Here is a 10360-nt window from a genome sequence, read left to right on the forward strand (position 1 = left end):
ATCTAGTGTGAGCCTCGTGCTTGCGCTGCACAAGAGGCTTCGTAAGTGGATCTGCGAGATTCTCATCTGTTGGTATTCTGCATATCTTCACATCTCCTCTGTCGATGATCTCGCGAATGAGATGGAAGCGCCTGAGTATATGTTTGGATCGCTGGTGAGACCTGGGTTCCTTAGCTTGCGCAATGGCTCCATTGTTGTCACAATAGAGATCCACTGGGTCTGCGATGCTAGGAACCACAACAAGTTCTGTCACGAACTTCTTGATCCAAACGGCCTCTTTTGCAGCGTTAGAGGCAGCAATATACTCGGCCTCTGTGGTAGAATCGGCTACTGTCTCCTGTTTGGAACTCTTCCAACTCACAGCACCTCCATTCAGGCAGAACACATACCCTGACTGCGATCTACTGTCGTCCTTATCGGTCTGGAAGCTAGCATCGGTGTAACCTCTTACAACGAGCTCTTCTTCGCCTCCATATACCAAAAACATCTCCTTAGTCCTTCGTAAGTACTTAAGGATGTTCTTTACTGCAATCCAGTGTCTTTCACCTGGATCTGATTGGTATCGACTCGTCATACTCAAAGCATACGAGACATCTGATCGAGTGCATAACATAGCATACATGATGGATCCAATAGCTGACGCATATGGAATCCTATTCATGCGATCCCTCTCCTCTCGAGTAGAAGGACTCTGAGCCTTCGAAAGGCTTATGCCATGTAACATAGGCAGCGACCCTTTCTTAGAATCATGCATGCTAAAACGCCGAAGCACTTTATCTATGTATGCACTCTGACTTAGGCCAAGCAGTCTCCTGGATCTATCTCTATAGATCTTGATACCTAGCACATAGGTAGCTTCGCCTAAGTCCTTCATAGAGAAACACCTTCCCAACCAAGTCTTCACAGACTGTAAGGAAGGAATGTCATTTCCGATCAGAAGTATGTCGTCTACATACAACACCAAGAAGATCACTACGCTCCCACTAACCTTCTTGTAAACACAGGGTTCATCTTCATTCTTAATGAAACCAAACTCTTTGATTGCATCATCAAAACGAAGATTCCAGCTCCTGGAAGCTTGCTTCAGCCCATAAATAGACCGTTGTAGCTTACAAACCTTTCCGGCACTATGTGGATCGACAAAACCCTCAGGTTGTGTCATATACACATCCTCGAGGAGCTTCCCGTTCAGGAAAGCAGTTTTGACATCCATTTGCCAGATCTCATAATCATAATAAGCTGCAATTGCAAGCAAGATCCTTATGGATTTAAGCATAGCCACCGGGGAAAAAGTTTCGTCATAGTTAACACCATGAACTTGTTTGAAACCTTTTGCCACAAGTCGGCCCTTAAAGGTAATCACATTACCGTCCATATCAGTCTTCTTCTTGAAGACCCACTTACACCCAATGGGTTTTGCCCATTCAGGTGGATCAACCAAAGTCCATACTTGGTTAGTGTACATGGACTCCATCTCAGATCTCATGGCCTCCAGCCATTTCTCAGAGTCAGGGCCTATTACGGCTTCCGCATAGGTTGTAGGCTCATCATTATCTATGAGCAATACGTCATTGTCTTGAGTCACGAGAAATCCATATCTCTCGGGCTCATGACGTATCCTACTAGACCAACGAGGCTCCCGTGTCACCTGTGTAGAAGATTGTGCCACAACAACTTGTGGTACTTGTTCTGCAACATCGCCCGTCGATTGGTCAATGTCATTTTGTGGTAGAACTTCCCCAAGTTCTAATTTCCTCCCACTAGTTCCTTTGAAGAGAAACTCTTTCTCAAGGAATACCGCAGTTCGAGCGACAAACACTTTGCCCTCGATGGGATTATAGAAATAGTATCCTCGAGTTTCCTTAGGATACCCCACAAAGTAACATTTGTCCGATTTAGGGCCAAGCTTATCCGAAGACAATCTCTTCACATAAGCTTCGCAACCCCATATTTTTAGAAAAGACATCTTGGGACGCTTCCCATACCACATCTCATATGGTGTCCTTTCAACTGATTTCGACGGAGCATTGTTTAATATGAGAGCAGCTGTCTGTAGAGCATATCCCCAGAAGGAGTCAGGTAAGTTTGCATGACTCATCAAAGATCGAACCATATCTAATAAAGTTCGATTCCTCCTCTCAGCTACACCATTCCACTGTGGTGTTCCAGGTGGAGTCAGTTGAGATAAAATCCCACACTGTTTAAGATAGTCAGCAAACTCATAGCTCAAATATTCACCTCCTCGATCTGATCGAAGAACTTTAATGCTCTTACCCAACTGATTCTCCACTTCATTCTTAAATTCTTTGAACTTTTCAAAGGATTCAGATTTGTGTTTCATCAAATACACATATCCAAATCTACTGAAATCATCAGTAAATGTAATGAAGTAGAGATACCCACCTCTAGCAAGCTTGTTCACTGGTCCACATACATCAGTATGTATGAGAGCCAGATGATCACTAGCTCGCTCACCTTTTCCGGTAAAAGGGGCCTTAGTCATTTTCCCCATTAAGCAAGGTTCGCATGTCTCGATCGATTCTAAATCAAACGAGTCCAGTAATCCATCCTTATGGAGTCTAGAGATGCGATTCTCGCTAATATGGCCTAAACGACAATGCCAGAGGTAAGTCGGGTTCGAATCATTAGATTTGAGCCGTTTGGTTTCCACATTATAAATAGGCGTATCTAGATCAAGAACATACAGACCATTACTTAAATGTGCACTGCCATAATATACATCATTCATGTACATAGAACAACACTTGTTCTTGATAGTGAAACAAAATCCCTTCTTGTCCAAATAAGAAACAGATATTATGTTTCTACTAATAGCAGGTACATAATAACAGTCGTTAAGATCTAATACTAGCCCAGTAGGCAAAACTAAGTGATAAGTCCCTACAGTTAATGTAGCAACTCTTGCTCCATTTCCAACTCGTAGGTCCACCTCGCCCTTTGCTAACGATCTACTGTTCTTTAGGTCCTGCATATTTCCACAAATATGAGCACCACACCCGGTATCTAATACCCAAGATGTAGAAGTAGTAGATACATTGATCTCTATAACATGGATACCTGAAGTAGAAGTCTCACTTCCCTTCTTCTTCTTCAACTCCTCTAGGTATACCTTACAATTCCGCTTCCAATGTCCAGTGTTGCCACAATGGAAGCAGTAATCATTCTTTGCCACCTTGGCTTTAGGCTTCAACGCACCCAAGTCATACTTGGATGCACCTTTAGCCCTCTGGCCTTTACTCTTGCCCTTGCCCTTTCTTTTGGTCCCCTGGACCATTAGAACAGACGTCCCCTTACTGATATCATGCTCAGCTGTTCTCAACATGTTAAACAGTTCAGGCAATGGTTTATTGTAGTCATTCATATTATAGCTCATGATGAACTGACTATAACTGCTGGGCAGCGACTGTAGGACTAAATCTGTGGCCAACTCTTGACCCAGAGGAAATCCCAGTCTTCCCAGAGTCTCGACGTACCCAATCATCTTGAGTACATGAAGACCCACCGGGCTACCCTCAGTCAACCTTGCCTGAAAAAGTGCTTTAGAGATCTCGAATCTCTCATGTCGGGCCTGCTCTTGATAGAGCTACCTGAGATGCACGATCATATCGTACGCCTTCATGTTCTCATGTTGCTTCTGAAGCTCCGAGTCCATGGTGACTAACATGAGACATCCGACGTTTACGGCATCATCATGATGCTTACTATAAGCATCTTTCTCAGCTTGGGGGGCATCGTCAGGTGGTGGCGCAAGAAGAGGTTGCTCTAAGACATATAGTTTCTTTTCTTGGGTGAGAACAATTCTCAAGTTTCGATACCAACCAAGGAAATTATTCCCTGACAGTTTGTCCTTATCAAGGACGGATCGCAAACAGAAAGTACTAGAAGTGCTCCCTGCCATGGTAACTACCATAGAAATATACAAAATAAGTATTATGACACATCAATATTTAATGAGGACTTTATAAATATTGCTCCCACTATTTATATCAAATCAATGACCCTCAACATTGATTCAGAGAATATCATTCTCATAGTAGCTCAAGATCCATATCTCACCAAGCTCTGAGTCAGCGAGGGCTGATTCACCCAGAACTGGCTATTTAGGTAGGGAACTCACTTTCCCAATTGCATCACATGCAACTCTTGATTAGTTGAGTGAATAATTCCTTATTCAAATCTATCTTATAGATCGATGCCCAACTACATGCCTCTGAACTCCTAATCCTATTAGGCTTGCTCAGTTAAGTCCGACCCACTGGTAAACACAACGTCTTACTAGGATAGATAAGGGCATCCTGCGAAGGCAAGGTCTACACACTCATCGATCTTGGTCTTGACGAGCGTTACACGGTGGAAGGATATGGACTTAATATTTTGAGGGATTTGATTAACATTTAATCGATCTCACCATACACTATTATGTAACAATTACATAATAGTCCAAACGCATAACTATTATACTAACACAACTAGGACATAGTCCATGTCTAACAGTCATGCACCGCAAATATCAAACATAATCATACCAGTACCAAGCATAAAATCATATTTTATGCTATTATCTACTCAGATTCTAACTAGCTAGGCTCTGATACCAATTGCTAGTTCCACGGGGCTAACGGAAGCGTAAAAAGGAACAGAAATTCAAAATTTCTTACCCGTGAAACTAATTCCAAGACCTACTAGAAGAGTAAGAGTAAATAAAAGCGTACCTGGAATATTTAAAGTTGTCGACCGAGCGTCCCACGCGTGACGCCTCTACTGGTATCCACACCGACTTTGTCGACGAGTTTTCGAGATCGGCGGTGCTAGCGACCAACACTCGAAAGAAACACCCCGATGCGACACCCGAAATTTATTAGACTAGTAGGATTAATTCAAATTGAACAATTCAACTTGAATTTCCTTACACTTATACACGTACACCCATATATATGTATATATATCTCTTATATCTAAACATGCATGCTGCCCCTTTTATAAGCAATATGGGGAAGACAAATTCAAAGCCCCACCGATGTGGGATTAAGGAGAATCAAGGCTCCAAGTGACATGTGTAAGTCTAGGTGACATCATTTAATTAGTCCATGTGTATAGCTAAGTGTTATCATACAATTGGCCCATGTTTCTTTCTATAATTGGCTCCAAGTGGTTCCATAAAAATAACCACTTAGCACACCATTAAATCTAATAAATCGGGTCTAATTAATCGGCAAATTTAATCTCATTAAATATCCGATTAATCGGTCGCACCATAAATCATCTAATCTTTATTAGACAATTTTGTTGTTTCAAAATATCTCGTCAAGTTAGTCGTAGTGTGTGACCCTGTAGGTTCCCAATTACGTTGATAGTAATATCGAAATCTCTATTTTAATATTACAAACAGTGAGCGGCATCTAGCAATGCATCACTGTTACTCAAGTAATCGGAAAGTCAATTTCTCGACGAACCTCGTGACCTATATTACCGTGTAATATAATCCATTGTCCTCTATATCTCTATTGAGCCCAAGGCATGGTCGATGACATCCTTGTATGGCTTAATATCTCTCTTTCTTGATTTACCGGGTAAGTCTATCAGAGCAAATGAGCTCGATATCATTATATCGACTCATTTGGGTATGCATACACTTTTAGACTTAACCACCAAGTGGCCGTGAGATATCGCTCCCGTTTCGTAGGAGGGACAAATCCTATCTTGGTCACTCACATTCTTTTCCATGCTTTGTGGCATACCCAATAACTATCTTTATAACCAACCAGTTACGGTGGCGTTTGACAGTATCAAAATATACGACATTACACGTAGGAATCCATGGTGACCTCAAGTCAAAGGACCATTACACTATAGTTACTTTGAGATATGCTAATGACAGTCACGTAACAACCCATGTAGCAATCTCATGGCGGGTCAGTCCAATACACATTACTCTTAATGTATACATGTGGTGTGATTTGATATCTCCATATCCATGACCTATGAGATTTGGTCATCAATCAACACTCACACTAGTCTAACCGTATTACCGTTGTCCTAATTAACGATAATACTTTGACTATGGACATTTAGGAATAATGTTCAGTAATTATAGGATCTCACAATCAAGTCACACTTGATGCCTATTGAACCTACTATTCCAAGGACATTATTGTGTAAAATCATATTTAGCGCAATCTACACAATAACAGATATGCCTCGTTTTATAATGAAATAGATATCATATTACAAAACTGATTATAGATTGCCTCTAGGGCATACACCAATTCCCAACAGTATTCACTTTACCGTAGCTTGCTACAGTCTCACGAGCCACAGATCTGACCTTGAGCCACTCAAGAGGTTGGATCTGGGGTCACTCAAGGGCCACCTAGGAGGTCCTCCACACGGTCCAGTCTCAAAGTCCTCATGGCAGGGCCATCGTAGCTTTCGTCATCGACAACGATAAGTCTGCCACCTTCGCAAGGTCTCCCATCCGAAAGCGCAACTCTCGTCAGGGTGACTGTTGTTGCCGCTCTGCATTTGCTCCCTCCTCCGCGAGGCTTTGACACCTGAAGACGACATAGCCGCAGAGGCAAGGTGGAGATAGGGAAAGCTGCCACCCATGAGGTCAACTTGACCTCGCGACCCCTGGCTGGGTTCGCGAACCCCCTTGCGGTGCATGGGGGAGCCATGTACTGTTCGTGAAGAAGATGAACAATGCGTTTTTTTTTAAATTCTATTTAATATAATATTTTAAAAGGGGTATTTATGTCTTTTTATCTTGTTTGCATTGTATTTTCAATTTTCACCATTTTTCTATACCATCCAACCAAATAAAATAAATTTCATCAGAATTTATATTATATTCTCTGTCAATTATAATCCATATCCATTCTATTTTGTATTAATTCTATTCCGGCGAACCAAACATAGTCTAAGAGTCGAAAGAATACACTGTCGTGCAAATTATATCCACTTGATTGTCTACTCAAATCTCCCCCTCCAAATCTCTAACTCTTTGCCCCGTATTACAAAATCTTGACAGAAAGCTATATGATGAACTTGTTTTTTTATTTCTTGTGAACTTTTTATTTTTTGGGAAGAGGTCTTCTTGGAGTTTTTGGTTGAAAACTTGAAAGTCCGGAATGCGAATCAATATAAAATAAAATATGTAAAAACTAAAGAATTCAATCAGTAAATTATAGCTTTTAGGTGAATTCTCAGCTCCTTAAAACATGCACAATAAATTAATTAGTGTAATTTATGTGTCTCATTTATAAGATATAATCAAGAAGCCGTTAGTTTATCTTTTATATTACATTGCTTATATAGTATACATCATTTGACACAAAGGTATACTACAGCGGCTAACACTTTCGCTTGGTAACCTAAAGGTTTTAGGTTCAATTCTAATCACTAGAACTACATGTGCTCCTCTATTTATTTTTCCTGTCAATTTTCTTATATTTGGCCGCGAGCCTCCTATTGTAATAAAAAAATATACATCATCTAGAATAAAATTTTAAAAATTCTATAAAAATAAAAAATTCTCTCGTGTTCATTTTTTTTTGTAATTACAACATATTCTCAAAAAATAATCAATCAATCATTTTATATATAACAAAACTCATATGGTAAACGTTATCCTGTATAAAAATTTTAAAATTTCCTATAAACATAAAAATCCTTGTCAATTAGTGAGTAGATGACGTTCAAATTTTTTCTGAAAATATAAAATATTCACGAGAAATAATCTATCAACAAATATATTATAATCTATCAACAAATATATTATAATATGAAAAAATAAGAAGTGGAAAAATGTGGAAATTTTGTTTCACTAATCTCGAGCTCTCTGAATTCTCTGAATTTATTAATATCTTATCTTAAAAAAATATGATAATTAAAAATTGTGAGTAAGGATTAAATTTTTTTATATAAATTTTTCTCAATTTACCAACAGATATTATAAATTTTTCTGATAAATACAAAAATATTTGAGAAATTGAGCAATTAATTGAAAATTTTCACAAGTCATATTTAATTGCTTTTTGAACACTCCGCACAACACGCGGACCCATACCTAATTTATATTAATCTTCTATTAAAAACTATATAATTTATTTTGACACTTAACTATAATTTGTTGTGCCCAGTGTACGTACGCTTGGGTCAATTTCATGTACATTTGCTTTTATGATAATCAATTATCACATTAAAAATTGTGAGTAAGGATTACAATTTTCTTATATAAAATTTTCTCAATTTACTAATAGATATTATAAAATTTTCTGATAAATGCAAAAATATTTGTGAAATTGAGCAATTAATTGAAAATTTTCACATAGAATATTTAATTGCTTTTTGAACACTCCGCACATCACGCGGACCCATACCTAATTTATATTAATTTTCTATTAAAAACTATATAATTTATTTTTACACTTAACTATAATTTGTCGTGCACGGTGTGCGTATGCTTGGGTCAATTTCATGTACATTTGCTTTTATGTTCCATGGAAAATTTTTAAGCATGTAAACGACGGGCAGCATATATGTCGCATCAACTCTAATTTGTCTGTATTTCGGGTAGCAGTACGTGCAAGCGTTCATTATCTTGTCTCTCTTTGAAGATATTTCCATCGAATCATGAAAGAATTCATCGAATGGAGCCTGCTATAGTTTTATGATTTCTATTTGACGGCATTTTGAACGTACGTACCTCAATTTCCGCCAACCAAATGTATCATAGAATCCCAAATTTTGTTCTAGCAAAAATTAAATATATTCCCCATATATCACCTTTCTCCATGAAGCTCCTTAGCGCGGCATCTATGGTCTTTTCAATCAACGGTTGTTTCTTTTCTTTCTCCATTGGGCATTCTATATGTATATGGCTTTATTGTGATCCTTTCCAGATTCTAAACCTGTTCCTTTTTTATCTTATCATCCATACACGTCATTCATTTCGGTTGTGTTCATATACTCAAATAGATGTTATGCCTAATATAGCTTATAAAAGCACATGATTAAACTTGAGGACAATTACACTTATGAAATATCGAGAACCTGATTTACCAATAAAGCTTAAAATTGAATTATATTGATCTTTCTCAACCCTATCTAAAATATGCAAGTTAAATAATTTAATTTCTCAAAAGATTTATAGTATATAAATAAATAAGTAGATAATTAAAGAATGTGGTCCATTTGGTTCTCGTGTCTTATTCTTATGCTAAGATGTAAAAGGCATCGACCAGCTTGCAAATGGGGCCACCCCGTTTCACATGTGGTTGGGCATCTCAATTAATCGATCCTTTTCCTCATTGGTTATGCAGCATCTGCAAAAACTTTAATCAGAAACAGAACAAGAACCCTTTTTTTTTTCTATGTATATATACTATATAAAATTTCGTGGAAATTATAATTTCTTGTCTTCTCTAACTCTTTTTGTATTTTTCCATCAGCTACGTCCACCACTAAGGTAGTTAGGACCAAATTGATGACCTATATATAACATCGATGATTGATATTCCAAATACAGTGAATTCATTCATTTATTTAAATTTTGTGTGAAAGTTCCCATTATTTTCATTTTTTATAGTATAGTTTCATAATATCAATGCCTCAGTCTATCATTTTTTTTTCTGTCTTGATCCTGACCATCAATTATCTATATGATACCACTGCAACTTTTTTTTTTTAATTAAACAACACCACCACAAACGATTACGACAAATATTGTTATTTTTAGTAACGAGACGTTTCTAGTGTGTTTGGTTTTAGAGTTAAATATAGTTGAGTTTTGATTTTAATTGAGTTATAATGATTGTGTTATTGAATTATGAGAAAAAATGTGAAAAAGTAATGAATAGTTGAAAAAAAGTAAGAAATAGTTGATAAAATTTAGTATTAAAAATTGAATTGAATGATTAAAAAATTAAAAATGATAATAATAATAATTGTGTTGTTGAATTTTATTATATAATGAGTAGAGTTAAAGTTAGAGTTAAAATTTTAAAAATATTATTATAAAATCAAACGGACCGTTAGAATGAATTATTGCTGTCAGTCCGATGAGTCCATCAATGGTGATTGGGACTGACTTCCTAAACTGTTGCACAATAATAATATCCATACGTGGATGGATCCAACATCCGAGATATGTACAAGAATCTAACCACCCACGTAGATATTTTTCCGGCGAAGAGCTTATCGCGATTGGCCCGTTGATGTCGACCGTACACCGACAGTGCACTAGCGCCCCTTGGATCAGACGTAGTCCTACCCTTCAGCTGTGCACACGACCACAGGGAATCGCGTACCGTCAGCTTATCAAGAAGGCGTCATCAATAAC

Source organism: Punica granatum, chromosome 3 (genome assembly GCF_007655135.1).
Source record: "Punica granatum isolate Tunisia-2019 chromosome 3, ASM765513v2, whole genome shotgun sequence".
Classification (NCBI taxonomy): domain Eukaryota; kingdom Viridiplantae; phylum Streptophyta; class Magnoliopsida; order Myrtales; family Lythraceae; genus Punica; species Punica granatum.